The sequence below is a fragment of the Rhinoraja longicauda genome, chromosome 3 (assembly GCF_053455715.1).
Source record: "Rhinoraja longicauda isolate Sanriku21f chromosome 3, sRhiLon1.1, whole genome shotgun sequence".
In the NCBI taxonomy this organism is placed as follows: Eukaryota; Metazoa; Chordata; class Chondrichthyes; order Rajiformes; family Arhynchobatidae; genus Rhinoraja; species Rhinoraja longicauda.
The window spans coordinates 11,317,057-11,343,108 of NC_135955.1; positions in this window are offsets into that span (position 1 = coordinate 11,317,057).

The following is a 26,052-nucleotide window of genomic DNA, read 5'->3' on the forward strand; positions in this document are numbered from 1 at the left end:
CTTAATAATCTTATACGTTTTGATAAGATCTCCTCTCATCCTTTAAGTCCGATTAAAGATAGTCCAAAGGTCTCCAATGAGATAGATGGTAGTTCTGCACTGCTCTTTAATTGTCGGTAGGATGGTTCAGTTGCCTGATAACAGCTGGGAAGAAACTGTCCCTGAATCTGGAGGTGTGCGTTTTCACACTTCTGTAACAGTTGTTCTGGTTATTGAAAAGCAGCCTTGCAGAATTCAGAAAATCACAACCCAAAAATCTGAAACACAATAAAGTTCACCATCATAAAATTTATCTGGAGGGAAAATTAAAAAAATAAATAAACACAAAATGGAAAAGAAACAGCAAATGTTATCTACTTTTATTTTTGCAGCTCGTATATCCTGATGCATCCAAGATATTGTGGTGGGTATTTTTTAGTGCGATGGTATTTATTCACAAAATGCTGGAGTAATTCAGCAGGTCAGGCAGCATCTCGGGAGAGAAGGAATGGGTGACGTTTCGGGTCGAGACCCTTCTTCTTCAGACTGAAGAAGGGTCTCGACCCGAAAAGTCACCCATTCCTTCTCTCCCGAGATGCTGCCTGACCTGCTGAGTTACTCCAGCATTTTGTGAATAAATACCTTCGATTTGTACCAGCATCTGCAGTTATTTTCTTATACTTTTAGTGCAATGGGTTCCTTTTGCTATCCACCAGTATTTTTTTCCAAGGGCTTTCCATGTTATTTACTCTTAAAAAGTGTAAAACAAAGCCAGCAAGCTTAAAGCAAGTTGTAATCCCAAGTGACCACTGTTAATTGTGAGTTATATCATTAAACTGTTTCACCTGCATTTGATGTGTAGGAAGGGAACGCAGATGCTTGTTTAAACCGAAGATAGGCACAAAATGTTGGAATAACTCAAAGGGACAGGCAGCATCTCTGGAGAGAAGGAATGGATGATTTATCGGGTCGAGACCTGAACAAGCGTCTGAAGAAGGGTCTCGACCTGAAACTTCACCCATTCCTTCTCTCCAAATATGCTGCCTCATCTGCATTTGATATGTCTTTCACAGTGTATGTCTCCATTCAAACAAAGGCTGGAAGGTGATTAGCATCTGCAATCACTTACATCTCCAAGCAAAGCTGCTGGCCACATAACACATTGCCTTGTCGCTTTCCAAAACAAATCTCTTCGGTGGCTTCCCGGTGTGAACCAGCAGTTGTGACACTGGTTCACTTATCATGACTGTTGAAAGAAAAATAATCTGCAGGAATACAACTCCACCTAGAACATTGGATTCAATGGGAAACCAATGCTATGCATAATGAAGAATCTTGATATGGATAGTCTACTTGCAAATGCAACCTCTTAGTAATGTGAAAATGCATCGTGATTCACGGCATAAGGCTGACCTGCGTGGAGCAATTGTGCAGTAAATTGAATGCATTCTTATGTTGACCTCATACAGTTGAAATTCATGATCATTTAGGACACAAAGTGCTGGATTAACTCAACAGGTCATAAAGTCATAAGGGATAGGAGTAGAATTAGGCCGTTCGGCCCATCGTGTCTACTCCACCATTCAATCATGGCTGATCTATCTCTCCCTCCTAATCCCATTCTCCTGCCTTCTCCCCATAACCCCACACACCCGTACTAATCAAGAATCTATCAATCTCTGCCTTAAAAATATCCACTGACTTGGCCTCCACAGCCTTCTGTGGCAAAGAATTCCACAGATTCACCAACCTCTGACTACATGGATTTCTCCTCATCTTCCTAAAAGAACATCCTTTAATTCTGAATGGTCAGGCATCATCTCTGGAGAACATGAACAGGTGGTAATTCAGGTCAAGAACCTTTTTCAGTCTGAAGAAGAGTCTCGACCTGAAACGTCACCGATCCATGTTCTTCAGACATGCAGCCTGACCTGCGGAGTTACTTCAGCACTTTGTGTCCTTTTGTGTAACAACCAGCATTTGCAGTACCTTGTTTCTATCCGGCTGTATATATATGATATGATATGATGATCTAAACCAGCATTACTAACTAATCTAAGAATAGTTAATACTGCTGTGTAACTCCACAAAAAAAAAACAGTTGGATGCTTACTCATCAGGAAATGAGGCAGAGTTTAATTACCTAATCGTCAGGACATTATTATTCTTTAGTGGCACGGACATGTAAGGAAAAGCCCTGGCCAGTGTGGAACGATATAATGAATAGATGGGTTGGAGATTCCGCTCATTATCTCAGTGAATCAGGGAGTGAGGATACAGGATTCCCCCTCTTGCCTCAATACAAGATGAAAGCCAGTAACCTGAAGGTTGGATTAATTCTCGGCTACTGAATTTATTTCAGCAAAAAAAGAAACTCGAGCTCCCTTTAGTTTAGTTTAGTTTGGTTTAGGAAGGAACTGCAGATGCTGGTTTAAACCACAGATAGACACCACAAAATGCTGGAGTAACTCAGCGGGACAGGCAGCATCTCTAGAGAGAAGGAACGGGTGACGTTTCGGGTCGAGAGCCTTCTTTAGACTGAAGACTAAGCAAAGGTGTTCGGCAAACCTGTTACTGTGTTGTATCTCTGTGATTTTGAAAGTCGATACACAGTTTGCTCACCTTAGTGCACTGCATTAGTATGCTAGCTTTTAATGACTTGTGTACTAGGGCAGATTGCATGTGTATGGCATGAAATGCTGGAAGAACTCAGTGGGTCAGGCAGCATCCCTGGAGAACATGGATAGATGATGCTTTGGGGCGGGACCCTTCTTCTAGCCGAAGTGGATTCCCCTACCTAAAACGTTACCTACCCATGTTCCTCAGAGATGTTGCCTGACCCGCTGAATTGCTGCTGCATTTTGTGTCTTTCCTTCATAAACCAGAATCCACAGTTCCTTGTTTCTACGGACTACATGTGTACTAGGTCCTTGTGAACATCAACATTTCGCTAACGGTTAGACACCGTTGCTGGAGTAACTCAGTGGGACAGGCAGCATCTCTGGAGAGAAGGAATGGGTGATGTTTCAGGTCAAGACCCTTCTTCAGAATGGTTCATTGTTGGCTGAGGGGAAGGTCACAACGAGGCAGACTGTTAGTAAAATTAATCAGGAGGACAATGAAACTAGTCGGAGAAGTAGGGTGAGGGAGGGACAGAGAGAGAGAGAAAAAGCAAGCATTACTTGAAGTTCGAGAAATCAAGATTTGTACCGTTGGGTTGTAAGCTGCCCAAGCGAAATATGAGGTGCTGTTCCTCCAATTTGCATTGGACATCACTCTGACAGTGGAGGAGGCCCAGGACAGAAAGATCAGTGTGGGAATGGGAGGGGGAGTTAAAGTGTTTGGCAAGCTGGAGATTGCGTAGGCCAAGGAGGACTGAGCGGAGGTGTACAATGAACCAATTACCGAGCCTGCACTTGGTCTCGCGGATATATAAGAGTCTCTGCCTGACCCACTGAGTTACTCCAGCTTTCTGTGTCTGTCTTCAGTGTAAACCAGCATCTGCTGTTCCTCTCTACCACATTCTGTCCGCTCCACTGCAAAATCTCCTCAAGGTAAGCCTGCTTTGAAGTTTTCCTCCTCTCTCCGATGAGAGTTCTGTAACACTCTCTCTTGCCGCACACCCTCTGTATTTCACCTATCCCTCAGCCAACAATGGACCATTATGGTGTCCACCTCTTTGATTATCGTTGTTTTCCGCATATCTTCCATTCAGTTTGTTCTAAGTACGGTCTATATCTCCCGTTCCCTTTTCCCCAGACTCTCGGTCTGAAGAAGGGTCTCAACCCGAAACGTCACCCATTCCTTTTCTATGGAGATGCTGCCTGTCCAGCACTGTGTCTGTCTGCGGTACTTTAGACAACTGAGGAAATTCAGAGTGTCTCTGAGGATCCTTCATTGCTTCTACTCTGGGGCTGTAGAGAGCATCCTGTCCGGCAACATTACAGTCTGGTTTGGGAACAGCTCTGCCCAGGACAGGATGGCCCTGCAGAGAGTAGTGCGTTCGGCAGAATGCACCATGGGAACTACACTCGCCCCCCTGCAGGACCTATACATCAGGAGGTGCAGATCCAGAGCAAGCAAGATCATGAGGGACCCCTGCCACCCCAGCAACGGACTGTTCCAGATGCTATGATCAGGCAAACGCCTCCGCTGTCATGCTGTGAAAACGGAGAGGATGAGACGGAGTTTCTTCCCACAGGCCATCAGGACTGTCAACTTTTATAACTCCAGAGACTAAATTTTTGTCTACACTATAGTAACTTATTAACTTTATTTATATGCTGTAACTGTAATTCTTTTTTGTGCACAATCCGCAGGCATTGCCACTTTCATTTCACTGCACATCGTGTATGTGTATGTGACAAATAAACTTGACTTGACTTGACTTGACTTTATGCATTCCCAACAATGCTCACGCCTTCAACAATAAATGTGACTTCCTGAACACAAAACCTGCCAAACACCACTCATTTCTGCTGACTATAATAATTTGCTGCCTCTGCTTCTGTTTATGAACTGAAAGTGATATTTTGATAGGTATAGTAGATCATTACTTTGACTCTAATTATTCCATAATTAAAAACACATGGAGTACACTGCAGAATAACAGTCTATATCTTGTACGTGCCAGTTTTTTGAGTCAGCCGGTTAGCACCATCCTCAGAGCACCGTGTTTTTCTCTCATTTTCAAGTATCTATCAAACTTCATCTTGAAAGTTATAATTAAATCTCTCTCTAGCATCTCTTCAGGATCATGACAACACTCTGCGCAAAACAAAATCTCCATGTCCCCTTGATATCCCAGCAGACAGGGGTTTAAGGAATACAAATTATAATTCAGTGTTACTTTTGCCTCAAAAAACACTGAATTAATAAATAAACGGTGTCATTTTATCAAAATCAGTGGAAGGAGCTTTGTGCCCCATTTCCAAAGAAACAGGCCACACTTCCCTTCGATGTTCCTAACAGCGATCCTGTTAAGTTTCTCAGTTTAGAGATACAGCGCAGAAACAGACCCTTCAGCCCACCGGGTCCATGACGACCAGCCATCACCCCGTACGCTAACACTATCCTACACACTAGTGACAATTTACAATCTGTACCGAAGCCAATTAACCGACAAACCTGTAAGTCTTTGGTGGAAACCGGAACACATGGGGGTGGGGATGCTAACTATAGCACTCCCAAATACGGGATAAGGTGACGTCACCGCCCCGTGCCCCACGTGACCTCACCCAGCCAGCGGCCACGTGCTCCCGCTCCCAGCAGCCGGGAGACGGGTTGCTATGCAACCTTCGTCAGGCAGCGTCCGGGCCTACAGCGCCACCCCCGGGCCTAATACGGGACAAGGGCTGCCCCGTACGGCACAAGCCAATTTAGCCCAAAATACAGGATGTCCCGGCTAAAACGGGACAGTTGGCAACCCTACGTGGGGACAACTCATGCGGTCACGGGGAAAACGTACAAACTCCGTACAGACAGAACCTGTAGTCATGATCGAAGCCGGGTCTCTTGCACTCTGAGACAGCAACTTTACAGCTGCACCACCGTGCAGTTGAAATGATTATAGATTAACATTGCAGCCTCCCTCATTAACATTACCTCCCCCCTCAACTCCATCCAAGGACCCAAACAGTCTTTACAGGTGAGACAGAGGTTCACCTGCACCTCCTCCAACCTCATCTATTGCATCCGCTGCTCCAGATGTCAACTTATTTACATCGGCGAAACCAAGCGCAGGCTCGGCGATCGCTTCGCTCAACACCTGCGCTCGGTCCGCATTCACCAATCTGATCTCCCGGTGGCCGAACACTTCAACTCCCCCTCCCATTCCCAGTCTGACCTTTCTGTCATGGGCCTCCTCCAGTGCCATAGTGAGGCCCACCGGAAATTGGAGGAACAGCACCTCATATTTCGCCTGGGCAGCTTGCAGCCCAGCGGTATGAACATCGACTTCTCCAACTTTAGATAGTCCCTCTGTCCCTCTCTTCCCCTCCCCCTTCCCAGTTCTCCCTCTATCTTCCTGTCTCCACCTATATCCTTCCTTTGTCCCGCCCCCCTGACATCTGTCTGAAGAAGGGTCTCGACCCGAAACGTCACCCATTCCTTCTCTCCTGAGATGCTGCCTGACCTGCTGAGTTACTCCAGCATTTTGTGAATAAATACCTTCGATTTGTACCAGCATCTGAGGTTATTTTCTCATATTAACATTGCAGCCAGCCATCGCTTGAAGGTATCCTGACTTTTCATCGAAATTCTTGAGCACAGGATTGATGAATAGCAATAATATCTCCGGCTCTTGGAACAGAATATGGATTTCTCATCCATAAGCTTGACATTACACTAGTAATGAATATTTGGCAGTAAGAATGCAAAATAATTATCGAGCTATTAATTTTCATCAGTACGATGATCATTGTCAAGTCTCATTGTTTCCCCATCCCAATCATCCTTCGTTAATTCCGTTTTATATCAAATATGCCAATATTACTTCTGTCTATGTAGGGGCCTGGATTATTGCCAGGACGTGAGTGCATGGAATAGATTATTATCTTGCAGGTGCATTAATACAGTACATTGATATTTTATACTTCTGTTGTTCCTGCCCATTGCAACACCAATACACACCTACGTGATTACTTTCACAGTATTACTAAACAGGCTTCCATTGTGACGTGAGCCACTACTTCAGTGCTACTTCTGTTCCAAGTCGAGACACCAATGATTTAGTTTAGTTTAGAGATACAGCGAGGAAGCAGGCCCTTCGGCCCACCGGGTCCGCCCCGACAAGCGATCCCCCACACATGAACACAATTCTACACACACCAGGGACAATTTACACATGCACCAAGCCTGCAAACCTGTACGTCTTTGGAGTGTGGGAGGAAACTGAAGATCTCGGAGAAAACCCACGTAGGTTACGAGGAGAACGTACAAACTCTGTACAGACAGCACCCATAGTCGGGATTGAACCTTGGTCCCTGGCATTGCAAGCGCTGTAAGGCAGCAGTTCTACCTCTGCGCCACCGTGCCACACATCTGTTGAAAAATAAGCCAAACAAATTATAAATGCGTAGAAACAAAAATCTGCAGATCCTGGTTAATAGACAATGAGACACAAAGTGCTAGAGTAACTCAGCATCTCTGGAGGGCATGGATAGGTGACGTTTTGGGCCTTAACCCGAAATGTCACCTTTCCATGTTCTCTGGTGATGCTGCCTGACCTGTTGAGTTACTCCAGCACTCCAGCACTTTATATCCTTTTAAAATATAGATATATTGCTTTTCCCTTATTTATTCATAGATGTATTCAAGAGAGGGTTAGATTTAGCTCTTTGGGCTAACGGAATCAAAGGATATGGGGAGAAAGCAGGAACGGGGTACTGATTTTGGATGATCAGCCATGATCATAATGAAAGGCGGTGCTGGCTCGATGTGCCGAATGGCCTACTCCTGCACCTATTTTTCTATGTTTCTATGTCACAGCAAATGCTAAACAACAACGTCCACATTATTGGTTCAAGGTGAGGGGGTGTTACGAAGTTAATCACATTGTTAGCTCAGGACTTGCACATAGACCAGGCCATGTTAAGACACCGGTTTTCATTCCCTGAAGGAAGGGCAGTAACAGACCAAAACAAAAGGGGGTTGATCTTTCTCCTGGCTTGGTGGGGGGAAGGGAGGTGGTGCAGGGCAGGGTGTCCAGAACCAAGGATCAAAGCAGAGTGACATGACATTCAAAACGTTCATTTGCTGTTAATCTGAAATGAAATAAACGGAAGATCTGGAAACACTCAGCGGATCAGGCTGCATCTGTGGAAGGAAGTGTCTGAAGAAGGGTCTTGACCCGAAATGTCACCGGCCAACATTTCCCAGCTACATGAGTCCCACCTGCATGCGTTTGGCCCATATCCCTCCAAACCTGTCCTATCCATGTACCTGTCTAAATGTTTCTTAAACATTGCGATAGTCCCTGGTTCAACTACCTCGTCCGGCAGCTCTTTCTATATCCTCACCATCCTTTGTGTGACTTTGTTCCATCATTGGAATATCATGGTGATATTATTGTTTGTTAGTTTCTTTTTATCTGTACGTATGTGTGCAAGTGTGAGTATATATATGTGTGTGTGTGTGTGTGTGTGTGTGTGTGTGTGTATGGCGCGTGTGCGTGTATGTGTATACACACACTGAACTTTTTTTCTCGTTTATTATATTGTTTACAGTGTACTATGTTTATATATTCTGTTGTGCTGCTGCAAGTGAGAATTTCATTGTTGTATCTGGGACATACGACAATAAATCACTGTTGACTCTTGAAACCGTCTGACAAGAGCATGCTACAATTCGACCACAACTCCGCAAGAAATTCCGATGAGTTGTAGATGCAGCCGAGTCCGTCACACAGACCAGACTTCCCACCGTTGAGTCCAACTACACTTCACATTGCTTCAGGTAGTCAACCAGAACCAGAACCAGAGAAGCAGCCAACATAATGAAAGACTTGTCCCACCCCGTTCATTCCCTGGTCTCCCTGCTCCCGGCCGGTAGAAGACATAGAAGCAGCTTGAAAGTGCGCACCACCAGACTCAGGGACAGCTTCTTCCCCTCTGTGATCAGGTCCTTCCATAAGCTAGGGTATTGTCCGATTCACCTCTAGCCCATTGTGGACATTGGACTTTGTCTATGGAACTGATGTGCTACTATGCTGAGAACTATATTTTGCACTCTGTATCTTTCCCTTTGTTCTACCTATTGCACCTGAGTTTGAACTGATTGTATCTATCGATGTATGGTATATCTGATCTACTTGGATAGCATGCAAAACAAACCTTTTCATTGAACCTCGGTACATATGATAATAATCAACCAAAACCCAAACCTTGTATAATTTAAATTCCACAATGTTACAGACTCTGCTTGATTTGTTGATTGCTCACATCCTTTGGTTTGACATGTTTAGTGTTGCCGTCTGCAATTTCCATACTAACTATTTTAAAATTATTCATGCTGTATATGCACTGCGCAGTTTGCCATCCAACATGTTGTGCTTTCCATTTTATTTTGCATTATATTTCATCTGCTATCAATCTATCAGCATACTTGTTTTGCACAATTCACTTTGCAACCCCAGAGCTTGCTATTTCTTTGCAATCTCATCCGTCTGCGTTTTTGGTATCAGCCGAAGATTTAATTACAATCAGCTTCTGTGTCTTGGTCATTTGTCTAAAGGTGAAAATGTTACCATTCCAACAACAATCCCACGACGTTCCGGTCTTTGCTTCCGGACCTGTCATGTGGAATATATATTTTGCAGCCGTCAAAGCAAGCCATCCGCAAAGGGGAAGAACAAACAGATTGTTTTGCATTTAATACACGCCATTGATCAGCCAGTGCCAACAAGGTGCTACTGGAGTACTTGGGAAAAACTGAAGGGAGCAAATGGTCAGGAGCGGGGTGGCAGAGGTGGGTAGAGAATGCAGGGAACAAATTCACCAGAGGGGAAATTGATGGGTTATTTTCTCTCTTGCAAAGCTCTTAATAGCAGGTGATCAGAGGGTATGACAGATCCTCTGTGAAATGGTGCAGAGAAGAAGAAGAACAATGTACAAGTAATGGCAGCAGTCCGTGTTAATCTTCACACCAAAGGGACCAGTCACTGGAGACACGAGCTTACTGTGTCAGTTTCTCTCCCTATGCTCACAACTGACAGGTCCGCATCAGCGAAACCAAACGCAGGCTCGGCGATCGTTTCGCTCAACACCTGCGCTCTGTCCGCATTAACCAATCTGATCTCCCCGGTGGCCGAGCACTTCAACTCCCCCTCCCACTCCCAGTCTGACCTTTCTGTCATGGGCCTCCTCCAGTGCCATAGTGAGTCCCACCGGAAATTGGAGGAACAGCACCTCATATTTCGCCTGGGCAGCTTGCAGCCCAGTGGTATGAACATTGACTTCTCCAACTTTAGATAGTTCCTCTGTCCCTCTCTTCCCCTCCCCCTTCCCAGATCTCCCTCTATCTTCCTGTCTCCACCTATATCCTTCCTTTGTCCCGCCCCCCTGACATCAGTCTGAAGAAGGGTCTCGACCCGAAACGTCGCCCATTCCTTCTCTCCTGAGATGCTGCCTGACCTGCTGAGTTACTCCAGCATTTTGTGAATAAATACCTTCGATTTGTACCAGCATCTGCAGTTATTTTCTTACACATTGTTATTTATCATATCAGCTACTATCAGCCCCTCTGTCCCTTCTATCCCTATTCCTCTCCGACCTTCTTTTTTCTCTGTCCCTTTGCATGTAGTATTTCCTTCCTATCTCTGCCCATCTGTTTGCGTTCTCTCTGAGACACAGTCAGTCAGCACAGAAACAAAGCCCTTTGGCCCAATCCCCTTATCCAATTTTTGTTGTCATTCTTCCCACATTCCCAAATGTTAGGGATGTGCAGGAAGGAACTGCAGATGCTGGTTTAACCCGAAGATAGACACAAAAAGCTGGAGTAACAAGCAGCATCTATGGATCTAAGGAATGGGATCACTGGGCGGCACGGACTTGGAGGGCCGAAAAGGCCTGTTTCCGGCTGTATATATATGATATGATATGATGAAACGTTTCTCCAGCGTTTTATGTCTATCTTCCCAAATGTTAATTTGTCTGAGCAATAAAGTGACCTTTAAGGATATTGTGCAACAGGATATTGCTAATTGGAACATAATTATGATCTTTTTTTTTTAATGGTGGATCTATGATTTTCATTACGGTTCTATGATTTTCAGAATGTCTATGATTTTTTTTTAATGATGGATCTATGCCTTTGTTCAACGGACAGAAGGAAAAGCAAAGATCCTGGAAACAGGAATCTTGTGACATAATCAGGATGGAGTGTTAGGGTTAATAAACAGTGCTGATAGACGTGAAACTTTTCACTGTACCTCAGTACATAGAAACAGAGAAACATAGAAAATAGGTGCAGGAGTAGGCCATTCGGCTCCTCGAGCCAGCACCGCCATTCAATGTGATCATGGCTGATCATCCAGAATCAGTACCCCGTTCCAACCTTCTCCCCATATCCCTTGATTCCGTTAGCCCTTAGAACTAATATCCAACTCTCTCTTGAAAACATCCAGTGAATTGGCCTCCACTGCCTTCTGTGGCAGAGAATTCCACAGATTCATAACTCTCTGGGTGAAAAGGCTTTTCCTCATCTCAGTCCTAAATGGCCTACCCCTTATTCTTAAACTGTGACCCCTGGTTCTGGACTCTCCCAACATCGGGAAAGTTTTTCCTGCATCTAGCCTGTCCGATCCCTTAATAATTTTATATGTTTCTATAAGATCCCCTCTCGTCCTTCCAAACTCTAGTGAATATAAGCCCAGTCGACCCATTCTTTTGTGACACTACACACATACACTACCCCATGTTGTGTCACACGTATGACACTAAACTAACTAAACTGAAACAGATTTAGGTCATTGGCCTGAAATATTAACTATTTCTCTCTTAATTTCTGTTGCCTGACTTGCTGAGACTTTAGCTTTTTCAATTTTTTTTTCTGATTTCTAATTTAGTTTAAGGTATCACAAAATGCTGGAGTATCTCAGCAGGTCAGGCAGCATCTCAGGAGAGAAGGAATGGGTGATGTTTCGTGTCGAGACCCTTCTTCAGACTGAAATTTCGTTTAGTTTAGTTTAGAGATACAGCGCGGAAACAGGCCCTTCGGCCCACAGAGTCTGCGCCGACCAGTGATCCCTGTACATTAGCACTATCAAACACACACTGGGGACAATTTACCTTTATACCAAGGCAATTAACCTACAAACGTGTACGTCTGTGGAGGAAACCGGAGCTCCCAGAGGAAACCCACACGGTTACGGGGAGAGTGTATAAACTCCGTACAGACAGCAGCCGTAGCCAGGATGGAACACGGGTCTCTGGCGCTGTAGGGTAGTAACTCTACCGCTGCGCCCCGTGCTTCCCCTAAACACGAAGGTAGAGCACCTTCAACCTTGCAAAAACTCTCAAACCTGACACCACAAACATGCTGCATCCTTATTGTACTAATTTTTTAAGGCTTCTTCTGTCTCAAACATGATTCACATTCCTTTGTTTGCTGGCCGGATAATTCTTCCTAGAATAAGAAATCCAGTTTACCTCAGTTCTCTGACCTGTAACTCTTGGGCCCAGAGAGTTCCGTTTCAAGCTGCTGCCTTCTCATCGAGTCTTCATTTGCAAAAGCAAGCGATCTATCACCAAGCCTCTATGGGCCAGATTTTGTGGGTAAGTTCTTATTCCTTGCTAAGAACATGTCATGGGATAAAGCATCACTTCCACTGCCTTGCAGAAGCTGCCAGTATTAATGTACAGAGAGGAACTGCAGATGTTGGTTTAAACCGAAGACAGACACAAAAGGCTGGAGTAACTCAGCGGGGCAGGCAGCATCTCTGGAGAGAAGGAATGGGCGAGACCTTTCTTCAGACTCTCGACCCGAAACGTCACCTATTCCTTTTCTGCAGAGATGCTGCCTGACCCGCTGAGTTACTCCAGCCTTGTGTGTCAGTGTCAGTATTAATGTTGGTCCTTAAGGGCAGATTAAAAAAAACATTAAAGGGGAAAGAAAAACTAAAGATGATCTGCTACTAATTTAACACAACTCTCTGCTCTTTAAATATGTTATAATTAGTTTGTAGGTTAATTGGCTTGGTAAATGTAAAAAATTGTCCCTAGTGGGTGTAGGATGGTGTTAATGTGCGGGGATCGCTGGGCGGCGCGGACCCGGTGGGCTGAAGGGCCTGTTTCCGCGCTGTATACCTAAACTAATATCCTTTATGGCTTCATTAAGTTGCACCAACACCGGAGAGGAGGGGGAGGGAGTCGGCAACAGGGACGGTGAGAAGAACGGGCGGTCTTACCTACCGCGCCCTCCACCCGGGGCACGAAGGTTTGAAGGTGGTCGGGCGAGGAGAGGGACGACTGGAATGGAGGCGACGACTGCAAATGGTCCGATTAAACTCTCACAACAACGACTGCCCCTCAATTTGGCATCTTCTGCGAACTTCGAAATGTTGTGCATGAATTGGGTGGCAGAGCGTCACAACAAGAAGAGCCGCTGCTCATTGAACCAGCAACCTGGGTTCGACCCTGACCACGGGTGCTTAGTTTAGCTTAGCGCTACAGTGCGGAAACAGGCCCTTCGGCCCACCATGTCCGCGCCGATCAGCGATCACCGCACATTAACGCCATCCTACACACACTGAGGACGATTTACACTTATTCCAAGCCAATTCAGCTACAAACCTGTACGTCTTTGGAGTGTGGGTGAAACCGAAGATCTCGGTGAAAACCCGCGCGGTCACGGGGAGAACGTACAAACTCCACACAGACAGCACCTGTAGTCGGGATCAAACCTGAGTCTCCGACGCTGCAAGAGCTGTAAGGCAGCAACTCCACCGCTGCGCCACCGTGGCCACCCACAATGCTGTCTGTGTGGAGTTTCCATGTTCTCCCCATGACTGTGAGGGTTTACTCCGGTTTCTGCCCACATCGGAGGTGCAAAAGGGCTTGTGAGTGCTGAGTTAATTTGCAAGTAGAATCGGTATTAAGGAAGGCAAATACACTGCTGACATTTATTTCGAGAGGGCTACAACACAAAAACAGGGATGTAATGCTGAGGCTCTATAAGGCACCGGTCAGACCGCATTTGGAGTATTGTGAGCAGGTTTGGGCCCCATATCAGAAGAAGGATGTGCTGGCATTGGAAAGGTTCCAGAGGAGGCTTACGAGAATGATTCCGGAAACGAGTGGGTTAACGTATGATGAGCGTTTGCACACACTGGGCCTGAACTCGCTGGAGTTTAGAATAATGAGGGGGGACCTCATTGAAACATACTGAATAGTGAAAGGCTTGGATAGAGTGGATGTGGAGAAGATCTTTCCATTAGTGGGGAGAGTCTAGCACCAGAGGTCATAGCCTCAGAGTTAAAGGACGCTCCTTTAGGAAGGAGATGAGGAGGGATTTCTTTAGACAGGTGGTGGTGAATCTGTGGAATCCATTGCCACAGACCGTCAATGGATATATTTAAGGTGCAAATTGACAAATTCTTGATTAGTAAAGGGCCTATCTGACTTAGGCGATTTTTTAGGCGACTGTCATAGTCGTAGCAGGTCGGCCACAAAAAGGCGACTGGACCCCCCCATGACAATATCCACAACAAGCTACAACAACCTACCACCTAGTCGACGTTAAGCTACGGCAAGCTACCGACAACCGGCGACCCAATCGTCGCGACTTAGGACATCCATCTATGACCACGCCTACGACAACCTATGACCACACAGGTGACAACCTACGACAACTGAAGTCAACCTACGTCTACCCGCGACCAGCTTCGGCCCTGTTGGCGACAACTGAAGACAATTCACGTCATTTTGGCCTCCGGTATTGACGCCGGTACCTGTCGCCGGTTGACGTAGGTAGTCGCCAATGGAATGCGCCAAAATCAGCACCGGCGACAACCTACGTCACCTGGCGACAAACTGGCAACAACCTACGACAGCGCCTACGTCAGGAGACGTCAAGCTGCGCTCATTGGCGTCAAACCAACAGTCACCGAAATTTTTTAAACATTTCAAAATCCAGCGGCGAGCAGAAAAACACTACGACTCTTTGGAGACGACTCACGACCGTACAGGCGACACCCCGGCGACCGTGTGGCGACAGCCTAGTCGCCTGTAGTCGCCTAAACAATCGCCTGAGTGGGACAGGGGCTTAAGAGTCAGGGGCTATGGGGAGAAGGCAGGAGAATGGGGTTGAGAGGGAAAGATAGATCAGCCATGATTGAATGGCGGAGTATTCTTGATGGGCCGAATGGCCATATTCTTCTCCTTGGACCATCAAATCTACTCCAAAAAAGTGTGATTCATGTAGTTGGTATAAGGCGGGTAGGTAAGTGATGGGATTCTGTGGGCTAAATGGCCTGTTTCTGTGCTGTACCTTTCTATGGCTCTGTACAGAAGAGATACACAAGTTTGAAAACTCATACCTCTGCATTCAGGGACTGTTTCTTCCCAGCTGTTATCAGACAACTGAACCATCCTCTCACCAGCCAGAGAGCGGTCCTAGGCTCCTATCTACCTCATTTGAGATCTTTAATCTGATTTAGTCTTTATTGGACTTTATTGGACTTTATCTTGCTCTATCCTGCATCTGCACACTGTGGATGGTTTGATTGCAATCATGTATAGTCTGGTTAGCACGCCACAAAAAGCTTTTCACTGTGCCAATGTACCACTGTGACAATAATAAACTAAACTAACCCTCTTCGAAGAATAAACAGTCACATAAATTGCAATTGATTAACATCCCTGTTCGATTACCATCTACCTCTTTGGTGACCCTCGGACTATCGCTGATCGGACTTTGCTGGCTTTACCATGCACTAAACGTTATTCCCTTATCATGTATCTGTACACTGTAACTGGCTTGATTGTGATCATGTATTGTCTTTCTGCTGACTGGTTAGCACGCAACAAAAGCTTTTCACTGTACCTCGCTCGGTACATGTGACAATAAACTAAACTCAACTCAACTCAGCTCAACTATATTGATCATGAGTCCCATCTTCTGCCACTCGGAATAGGTCCTGTCTGTTAATCCCTTCGAGTAATATTCGATCTATTCTGCTCCCTAACCCTTGACTTCATTGTGCCCTGACCTAATTCATTAAACCAGTAAGCACCATCTTATGGAAAGCCTTTTTGAAAATCTAGATTATTTTTAAATAGGTGAATAGAATCCCTTTGGCTAAAGGGGTTTTACATTCTTTGAATCTGATTATTTCATTTAATATTTTCTTCCCATTATTTAAATGGGAAAAGTACTATTTCTAATTACAGCTTCTGGCACTGATCTGACAAAAAACCAATTAAATAATATAACTAACCTGACTGACCCGAAGAGGCCCTACTGCCGAGATCATGTTGAAGTAGTTTAAAATAAATGCCCACAGAATCTTTATATATTTTGTATTATGTTTCTTGACAACTTAATTTCACTCCTTTGCTTTGTTTGTTCCAGTTTTTTGGGGAATTCTCTGCCTGGTCTTTTTGTATTGCCTTTGTCCCATGCTGTTCTCTGCTCTCCTTATAGTAGTGTCTCCCTATCTAACTCCCATTTTTGTCTTACATCATTGTTCACGCATGGTATCACGTTAATATGCAGTTTGTTCTTGATTCGTATGGGAATGTCTATTACCCTGGCACTGCTAAAGTTGCTTTTAAATATTTTCATTTTGTTTCCACTTCATTGCGTACAGTTTCATTTTGTTGTCCATTTCATTTTCCTAAATTCTATTTTCGGTCAAAGAAAGTTCTTTATGTGGGGAGACCGCCGTGCAGGAGGGGGGAGAACAACGAACAATGGAGGACCTAGTGTAGGGGAACCACCATGAAGGAGGGGGAAGGACAATGAACAATGGAGGACCTAGTGTGGGAGGAACCACCATGAAGGAGGGGGGAGGACAATGAACAATGGAGGACCTGGTGTGGGGGGAACCACCATGAAGGAGGGGGAAGAACAATGAACAATGGAGGACCTAGTGTGGGAGGAACCACCATGAAAGAGGGGGGAGGACAATGAACAATGGAGGACCTGATGTGGGGGGAACCACCATGAAGGAGGGGGGAGAACAATGAACAATGGAGGACCTAGTGTGGGGGGAACCACCATGAAGGAGGGGGAGGACAATGAACAATGGAGGGCCTGGTGTGGGTGAACTACCATGAAGGAGGGGGGAGGACAATGAACAATGGAGGACCTGGTGTGGGGGGAACCACCATGAAGGAGGGGGAGGACAATGAACAATGGAGGGCCTGGTGTGGGTGAACTACCATGAAGGAGGGGGGAGGACAATGAACAATGGAGGACCTGGTGTGGGGAGAACCACCATGAAGGAGGGGGAGGACAATGAACAATGGAGGGCCTGGTGTGGGTGAACCACCATGAAGGAGGGGGGAGGACAATGAACAATGGAGGACCTGGTGTGGGGAGACCACCCTGCAGGAGGGGGAGGACAATGAACAATGGAGGACCTAGTGTGGGGGGGACCACCATGAAGGAGGGGGGAGAACAATGATCAATGGAGGGCCTGGTGTGGGGAGACCGCCGTGCAGGAGGGGGAAGGACAATGAACAATGGAGGACCTAGTGTGGGGGGAACCACCATGAAGGAGCTGGAAGGACAATGATCAATGGAGGGCCTGGTGTGGGGGGAACCACCATGAAGGAGGGGGGAGAACAAGGGGGACCTGGTGCGGATACTTTGTAACTTTGTCAGCGCCCTTTCTATAGGCAATAGACAATAGGTGCAGGAGTAGGCCATTCGGCCCTTCGAGCCAGCACCGCCATTCAATGTGATCATGGCTGATTATTCACAATCAGCATCCCATTCCTGCCTTCTCCCCATACCCCCTGACTCCGCTATCCTTAAGAGCTCTATCTAACTCTCTCTTGAAAACATCCAGAGAATTGGCCTCCATGGCTTTCTGAGGCAGAGAATTCCACAGATTCACAACTCTCTGACTGAAAAAGTTTTTCCTCAGCTCCGTTCTAAATGGCCTAGGCCCTTATTCATAAACTGTGGCCCCTTGTTCTGGACTCCCCCAACATTGGGAACATGTTTCCTGCCTCTAACATGTCCAATCCCTTAATAATCCTATATGTTTCAATAAGATCCCCTCTCATCCTTCTAAATTTCAGCGTATACAAGCCTAGTCGCTCCAGTCTTTCAACATACGACAGTCCCGCCATTCCGGGAATTAACCTAGTGAACCTATGCTGCACGCCCTCAATAGCAAGAATGTCCTTCCTCAAATTTGGAGACCAAAACTGCAGACGGTACTCCAGGTGCGGTCTCAGGTAGGGCCCTTTACACCTGCAGAAGGACCTCTTTGCTACGTTTCTGTGGCGACTATTTGCATACCTTGGGTGTGCAAGCAAAGAATTTCACCGTGACTTTTCACATGTGACAATAAAGGGTTAATTCATTCATTTTCAAACTTTTACCGTGCTCTTCATTATACTTGCATGCTTCCTAACTGTTATGTGAAACTGCTTTACATTATAGGTTCCAGTGATAAGATCTGAATGTATGCTGTGCCTTTAAATTTGAACACAATACCCTGGTAGAACCTTTATTGGTGTTTTGCAACATTTTGATATCTCGTCTTTATTCTTTTCCCTTATTAATAAAACCCCAAATATTAACCTGCCTGGTTTGGCTGCCCATGTTTCTCTTCCAGCTTTCTCCCTCTTACTGTAATCAGTCCGTGGAAGGTTCCCAACTTGAAACGTTGCCTATTCCACCAGAGATGCTGCCTGACCCGCTGAGTTATTCCAGCACTTTGTGTCTATCTTTGCAACAGAATAGTTGCATGACAAGAAAAAAACACTGGAGTGGGGGTAATTGTGTCTTTGTTTCAAAGACTCGAGATAAACCCACTGAATTGACCCTTTCTCATGAAGAGTCAGTCTGAAGAAGGGTCTCGACCCGAATAGTCACCCATTCCTTCTCTCCCGAGATGCTGCCTGACCTGCTGAGTTACTCCAGCATTTTGTGAATAAATACCTTCGATTTGTACCAGCATCTGCAGTTATTTTCTTATACTTTCTCATGAAATGGTCTCATGACCCAAAACGTCATCTATCCATTTTCTCCAGAGATGCTGTCTGATCGGTTGAGTTACTCCAGCATTCAGTGTCTACCCTCCTGTGCTTTGATTCCAAGATAGGAGATCACTTCAGATGCGAGAAACTGGTTAATGTTTTTTTCCCAAATCACACTTAAGTCTCATTTAAGGCCCCTGCACACACCACTGCAAGTTTCTGCACACATTTAAAACCCAAACATTTGGTGTGCATTGGAAAGGCACAAAATGCTGGGGTAACTCAGCGGGTCAGGCAGCATCCCCAGAGAACATGGACAGGTGACGTATCGAGTGGGTATCCTTCTTCAGACTGATTGAAGGGGTGGAGGGAACAAAAGCCAGAAGAGTGAGCATTGCTTCCGCTGATTCTTCCTGCTAAAACGTTTCATATCACCCACCATGCATCACACCATGTCACTGATTCCATTGCCTTCTGAAGGCTGTTATTTAATTCCCATTTCTTGAGTATTGATGTTGAGATGTGTAAAATGCATGAAAAATAGCTATGGTCCTGACACTGGAGACCGAGAAAAAAAACATTGCAACATTCTGTGTTAAGAATCCTTGTTCCTTTCTCTCAGAAGTCCTTTGGTCATGTGGAGTTTAATTTTTCCAACACCTCTGTTTTACAATATAATTTATAATAATTTTTGCAAGGCCGAATCTCAGGTATCTCAATATGGGCGGTACGGTGGCAGGGCGGTTGAGTTGCTGCCTTACTGGGATAGACTGGGCTTGTACTCGCTGGAATTTAGAAGACTGAGGGGGGATCTTATTGAAACATATAAAATTCTTAAGGGGTTGGAGAGGCTAGATGCGGGAAGATTGTTCCCGATGTTGGGGAAGTCCAGAACCAGGGGTCACAGCTTAAGGATAAGGGAGAAGTCTTTTAGGACCGAGATGAGAAAACATTTCTTCACACAGAGAGTGGTGAGTCTGTGGAATTCTCTGCCGCAGAAGGTAGTTGAGGCCAGTTCATTGGCTATATTTAAGAGGGAGTTAGATGTGGCCCTTATGGCTAAAGGGATCAGGGGGTATGGAGAGAAGGCAGGTACAGGTTACTGAGCGGGATGATCAGCCATGATCATATTGAATGGCGGTGCAGGCTCGAAGGGCCGAATGGCCTACTCCTGCACCTATTTTTTATGTTTCTATGTTTCTTACAGCCCTTACAGCACCAGAGATCCGGTTCGATCCTGACTACGGGTGCTGTCTGTACGTTCTCCCCGTGACCAGAGTGGGTTTTCACTGAGATCTTCGGTTTCCTCCCACACTCCAAAGACGTACAGGCTTGTAGGTTAATTGGCTTGGTATAAGTGTGACTTGTCCCTAGTGTGTAGCGTTAATGTGCGGGGATCGCTGGTCGGTGTGGATTCAGTGGGCCGAGGGGCCTGTTTCCGCACAAACAAAACTAAACTAGATCCCCATCAGGATGCACTTCATCGATTCAAGAACGGAACCACCTGCACTTCCTCAGGCCAGTAAGTGTGTGTGTGTGTGTGTTTGTGTGTTTTGTGTGGGTACGTGCATGAGAGTGTGTACGTCTCTGTCTACTTGTATGTGTTTTCGTGCATGTGCGTTTGTCTGTGTGCCTATGCCTTTGTGACTGTCTGTGTCTACGTGTGTGTCTTTGTGTCTGTCTGTGTTTGTGCCTGTCGGCGTCTATATGTGTGTGTTTGCATGCATGTGCATGTGCCTCTGTCTGTATATTTGTGCCTGTCTGCATCTGTGTGTGTTATTGTTTGTGTGCGCATACGCATGTAACTGCGAGCAGGGCAGCCGTAAGAAGCATTGTACAATAAACAGACAGTAAATTATGGTATTATGTTTAACATGTAAACACTTGATTAATATGAACGGATAACTCTACATTAATAGGGTCTACAGCCTTTCGATTGACTGTTGCCTAAAGGTAAGCTATCTTGGGTGAGAATGGAAGTAGGTTCATTGACACTCTCAGCTCTCCCTGTGTGGAGGGAGTGTCCAGCTTCAAGTTTCTGGGCACACACATTTCGGAGGACCTAACATGGTCCAATAACACTGCTGCGCTGGTCAAGAAGGCACAACAAAGACTGTTCTACTTAAGAACACTGAAAAAGTCTGGTCTACCCCAACAGCTGCTGACGACCTTCTACCGCTGCACCACAGAGAGCATCCTAACGCATGGCATCCCTGTGTGGTACCTCAGCTGCACGGAGGCAGAAAGGAAAGCTCTACAGCGGGTAGTCCATAGAGCTCAGAGGGCCATCGGAACACAGCTACCAGACTTGGAGGGCATCTACAACACACGATGCCTCAAAAAAGCCACCAGCATCCACAAAGACTCTTCACACCCCTGCAACAGTCTGTTCGAACTCCTTCCATCGGGCAGACGATACAAGGCCTTCTACGCCCGCACCTCCAGACTCAGGAACAGCTTCATCCCCAGGGCCATAGCTGCTATGAACCGGTCCTGCTGAGCCGGATGGCCACAACGCATAGATCAACTTGCACTTTACCCTGTCTAAAAACTGTTACAATTGTTTCGTTTCGTTGGGTTGCTGTTAATTACTTAAATTATTGCATCGTATGGGAGGCGCATTCCCAATCTCGTTGTACCCCTGGGTACAATGACAATAAAGATATATTGTATTGTATTGTATTGTTTTGTATTGTATGATACGAGATGGCCCAAGTTACATGTGAACCCAGAGCTGAACAGCAGCGTAACGACACTGAGCCAGCTTCTGCTTAGTTATGTAGAAAGGAACAGCAGATGCTGGTTTAAATGAAGATAGACACAAAAAGCTGGAGTAACTCAGCGGGACAGGCAGCATCTCTGGAGAGAAGGGATGGGTGACGTTTCGGGTTGAGACAAAGGATGCGACCTGTCCTGCTGAGTTGCTCCAGCATTTTGTGTCTATCTTCCCAAATGTTAATTTGTCTGACCAATAAAGTGACCTTTAAGGATATTGTGCATCAGGATATTAAGCCAATTATAACATAATTATGACTTTTTTTGTGATGGATCTGTGATGTTCATTATGATTCTATGATGAGTTTATGGCGAGTCCGAAACTTGTTGGTTGTAGAAGAAGTTTATTGCAACCACAATATTCGAATACAGAGTTAAACAAGGTAAAGGACAACCATCACAAAACTTACTGTCTTCCTTGAAGACTTGGCCGAACTAACTAAATCGGGCGCCAAACGCGCACATGACATCGCTGGCCAATCAGCGATGTCACTCCCTGGACCAATCCCCATGGTCGCGTTCCCACGTGACCTCGCTGGCCAATCCGAGGGTTCGACGACCTGGACCATTCTCTATGGTCGCTACAAGTTTATGGTTTTTTTATATGGATCTATGACTTTATCTATTTCACGTTTCCCTTATCCCTAACCAGTCTGAAGAAGTGTCTCGACCCGAAACGTCACCCATTCCTTCTCTCCTGAGATGCTGCCTGACCCGCTGAGTAGTAGTAATAATAATAATAATAATAAGTACTTTATTCGTCCCACAACGGGGAAATTTGCAGGGTTACACCAGCAAAGTGGATAGCAAAAATAAATAAGCATTCATTAAAAAAATAAAATAACGGTAATTTATCGTTATTTACTGGTCTGCTGGGAGCAGTGCTGGTTGTGCAGTCTGATGGCAGCAGGAAGGAAGGACCTCCGATATCGCTCCTTCACGCACTTGGGGTGAAGGAGTCTGTCACTGAAGGAGCTGCTCAGTGCAGTGACAGTGTCCTGCATGGGGTGGGAGTCGTTGTCCAGCAGCGATCTTATCTTTGCCATCATCCTCCTCTCTCCCACCGCCTGCACTGAGTCGAGGGGGCAACCCAGGACAGAGCCGGCCTTCTTGATCAGTTTATCAAGTCTCTTCCTGTCAGCTGTTGAGATGCTGCTGCTCCAGCAGACCGCTCCATAGAACAGCATTTTGTCATACCTTCGATTTGTACCAGCATCTGCACTTATTTTCCTACAGTCTGAAGAAGGGTCTCGACCCGAAGCGTCACCCATTCCTTCTCTCCAGAGTTGCTCCAGCATTTTGTGTCTATCTTTTGCTTGGTCGTTCCTTTGCTTTCATAAGTAACACAGCTTTGCAGCTCATCCCAGCAGAATAGTTTTGCAGAATGTAATGGCGCTGTGACAGGTAAATCAAGATTAGGTAATCTCTCCCCCCTGTGTAACAGTGAGGCACTTCCTAATCTCCTGCAAAGATAAGTCATTATCACTCCATCTCACAATGATCTGGCTTGAAACTCTCTCTAGGGCAACCACGAACAAGCAGCATGCCAGACAATGCTGCGATTTATCACTGTATCTTGGAGGCTCCTGTGCAAGCAGCCAATTATATTAACCAGCTTCCAATATCTTCAGCGCAACCTCCTGCAATTGACAACGTTGGTACTGGAGATTATGACACTATAAAGTCTGAAGAAGGGTCTCGACCCGAAACATCACCCATTCCTTCTCTCCTGAGATGCTGCCTGACCTGCTGAGTTACACCAGCATTTTGTGAAATAAATAACACTATAAAGAATTATTGCATAAACAGAGCTGACCTTTTTTAATTAACTTCAATTAAATTGTCATTGTTGTGATTTTATAAACTTGCAGGTGGGTTAGTTTCATGAGATCATAAACTCATACGTGATAGGAGCAGAATAATAATAATAATAATAATAATAATAATAATAATAATATTCATTTATTGTCATTGCAACGAGTACAACGAAATTAAAAAATAGCCAATCCTGACGGTGCGTACAAACATATATGCAATAAATGCAAAAACAAATAAATACAATTATATTAAGTACAAAAGATTTTTTAACAGTGTTGCCTAGTGCAGAAGGTAGTGTTCAGTTCTCGTATGGCCCTGGGGTAAAAACTGTTCTTAAGTCTGTTTGTTCGGGATTTGATCGACCTGAAACGTCGACCAGAGGGCAGATGAACAAACAGACGGTGGCCGGGGTGGGATGGATCTTTTATTATTTTGCCTGCTCTACTGAGGCAGAATTAGGCCATCAAATCTACTCCACCATTCAATCATGGCTGATCTATCTCTCCCTCCTAACCCCATTCTCCTGCCTTCTCCCCATAAACCCTGACACCCGTACGAATCAAGAATATCTTTCGTTGCTCCTCAAGGATGCATGCTCCCCCACGATTATTAAGATTGCACTTGTGCTGAGGGTCTGGATTTGGCGTGACGTCGATGCCACATTGTAAGTGCGGTCGTAACAATGTAATTGACTCCACTGAGTGGGCATTGAAATCGCGGTGCATATCTATAGCCCAAATGTTCCGTTGGCTACAAGAATGCCACCCAGGTGCATCCGTGCCCTGAACTACCAGCCCCTTTTACTGAGTTACAATCCTTCCACTCTTTTAAACCTCTACTCCAACAGCAGCATTTCTTACTTTATTTTGTACTAAACCTTTTATCATGTGGCCTTAGGCTGTGGAAGGCTCAATTGTAATCATGTATATATAGCCTTTCATGAGCAACACAGTGACGCAGTTGGTAGATCTGCTGTCTCGCGGCGCCGGAGACCTGGGTTCGATCTCGGGTGCTGCCCGTGTGGAGTTTGCAGGTTCTCCCTGTGACTGTGACCTCCAGGTTACTCTGGTTTCTTCCCACATCCCAGAGACATTGGGTCCAATTGTAGGTTAATTGGCCTCTATTAAAAATATATATAATCTTTCCGCTGACTGGTTCGCATGCAACGAAAAGCTTTACAATGTACCTCGGTACACCTGACAATAAAATAAAATAAACTAATCTAAGCCAACAGCCAACAAGACCAGAATCCTGTATTGTCTTTATTCTTTTTTAGTACCCAGCAGAAGAAGTAAGTGATGACAAATAAGAAAGACAATAGACAATAGACAACAGGTGCAGGAGGAGGCCATTCGGCCCTTCGAGCCAGCACCGCCATACAATGTGATCATGGCTGATCATTCTCAATCAGTACCCCATTCCTGCCTTCTCCCCATACCCCCTGACTCCGCTATCCTTAAGAGCCCTATCTAGCTCTCTCTTGAATGCATCTTTCAAGATCTTGAATCTTGAATCTTGAATCTTGAATGCATTCAGAGAATTGTCCTCCACTACCTTCTGAGGCAGAGAATTCCATAGATTCACAACTCTCTGACTGAAAACGTTTTTCCTCATCTCAGTTCTAAATGGCCTACCCCTTATTCTTAAACTGTGGCCCCTTGTTCTGGACTCCCCCAACATTGGGAATATGTTTCCTGCCTCTAACGTGTCCAACCCCTTAATAATCTTATACGTTTCGATAAGATCCCCTCTCATCCTTCTAAATTCCAGTGTATACAAGCCTAGTCGCTCCAGTCTTTCAACATACGACAGTCCCGCCATTCCGGGAATTAACCTAGTAAACCTACGCTGCACGCCCTCAATAGTAAGAATATCCTTCCTCAAATTTGGAGACCAAAACTGCACACAGTACTCCAGGTGCGGTCTCACTAGGGCCCATCAATTCTGGGGGTCACAAGTCAACAAATTAGATTAGCACTGGAAATTGGTTGGCATATTTCAAAGATTTGCAATCATTCACAACAAACGGATAAAAAGAATATTCAGAATATTCAGAATAATAAAGAATACCACAGAAGACCAAAGAATAAAGGGCCACAGTTTAAGAATAAGGGGTAGGCCATTTAGAACTGAGATGAGGAAAAACTTTTTCAGTCAGAGAGTTGTGAATCTGTGGAATTCTCTGCCGAAGAAGGCAGTGGAGGCCAATTCTCCGAATGCATTCAAGAGAGAGCTAGGTAGAGCTCTTAAGGATAGCGGAGTCAGGGGCTATGGGGAGAAGGCAGGAACGGGGTACTGATCAGCCATGATCACATTGAATGGCGGTGCTGGCTCGAAGGGCCGAATGGCCTCCTCCTGCACCTATTGTCTATTGTCTAATTCTAGACCAAGTGAACCCGTTGGGCCCAAACCTCTCCTGCATTGATGCAGCACCCTCTCCTCCCTCCTCCCCTCTCCCCCTCCGTCCCCCCTCCATCCCCCCTCCCCTCCCCCTCTTCCCCTACCTCCATCCCCTCCCCCCCACTCCATCCCCCTCAACCCCCACTGATCCTCCCTCCCTCCTCCCTCCCTCCCTAGGAGATAGGTTTAAACTTTAAAATGTGAATAACTTAAAAAATATAACACCGATTTCAATGAAACTTCTTCCATTAGCACTAAAGGGATGACGGTGAGTAAGTTGGGCCTAAAATGGTCGCGCTACCGTGTACCGTTTTGGCTGTAGTTCAGGAACAAACAAACAAGAGTTTTTGTATATACAATACAATACAATATATCTTTATTGTCATTGTACCCAGGGGTACAACGAGATTGGGAATGCGCCTCCCAT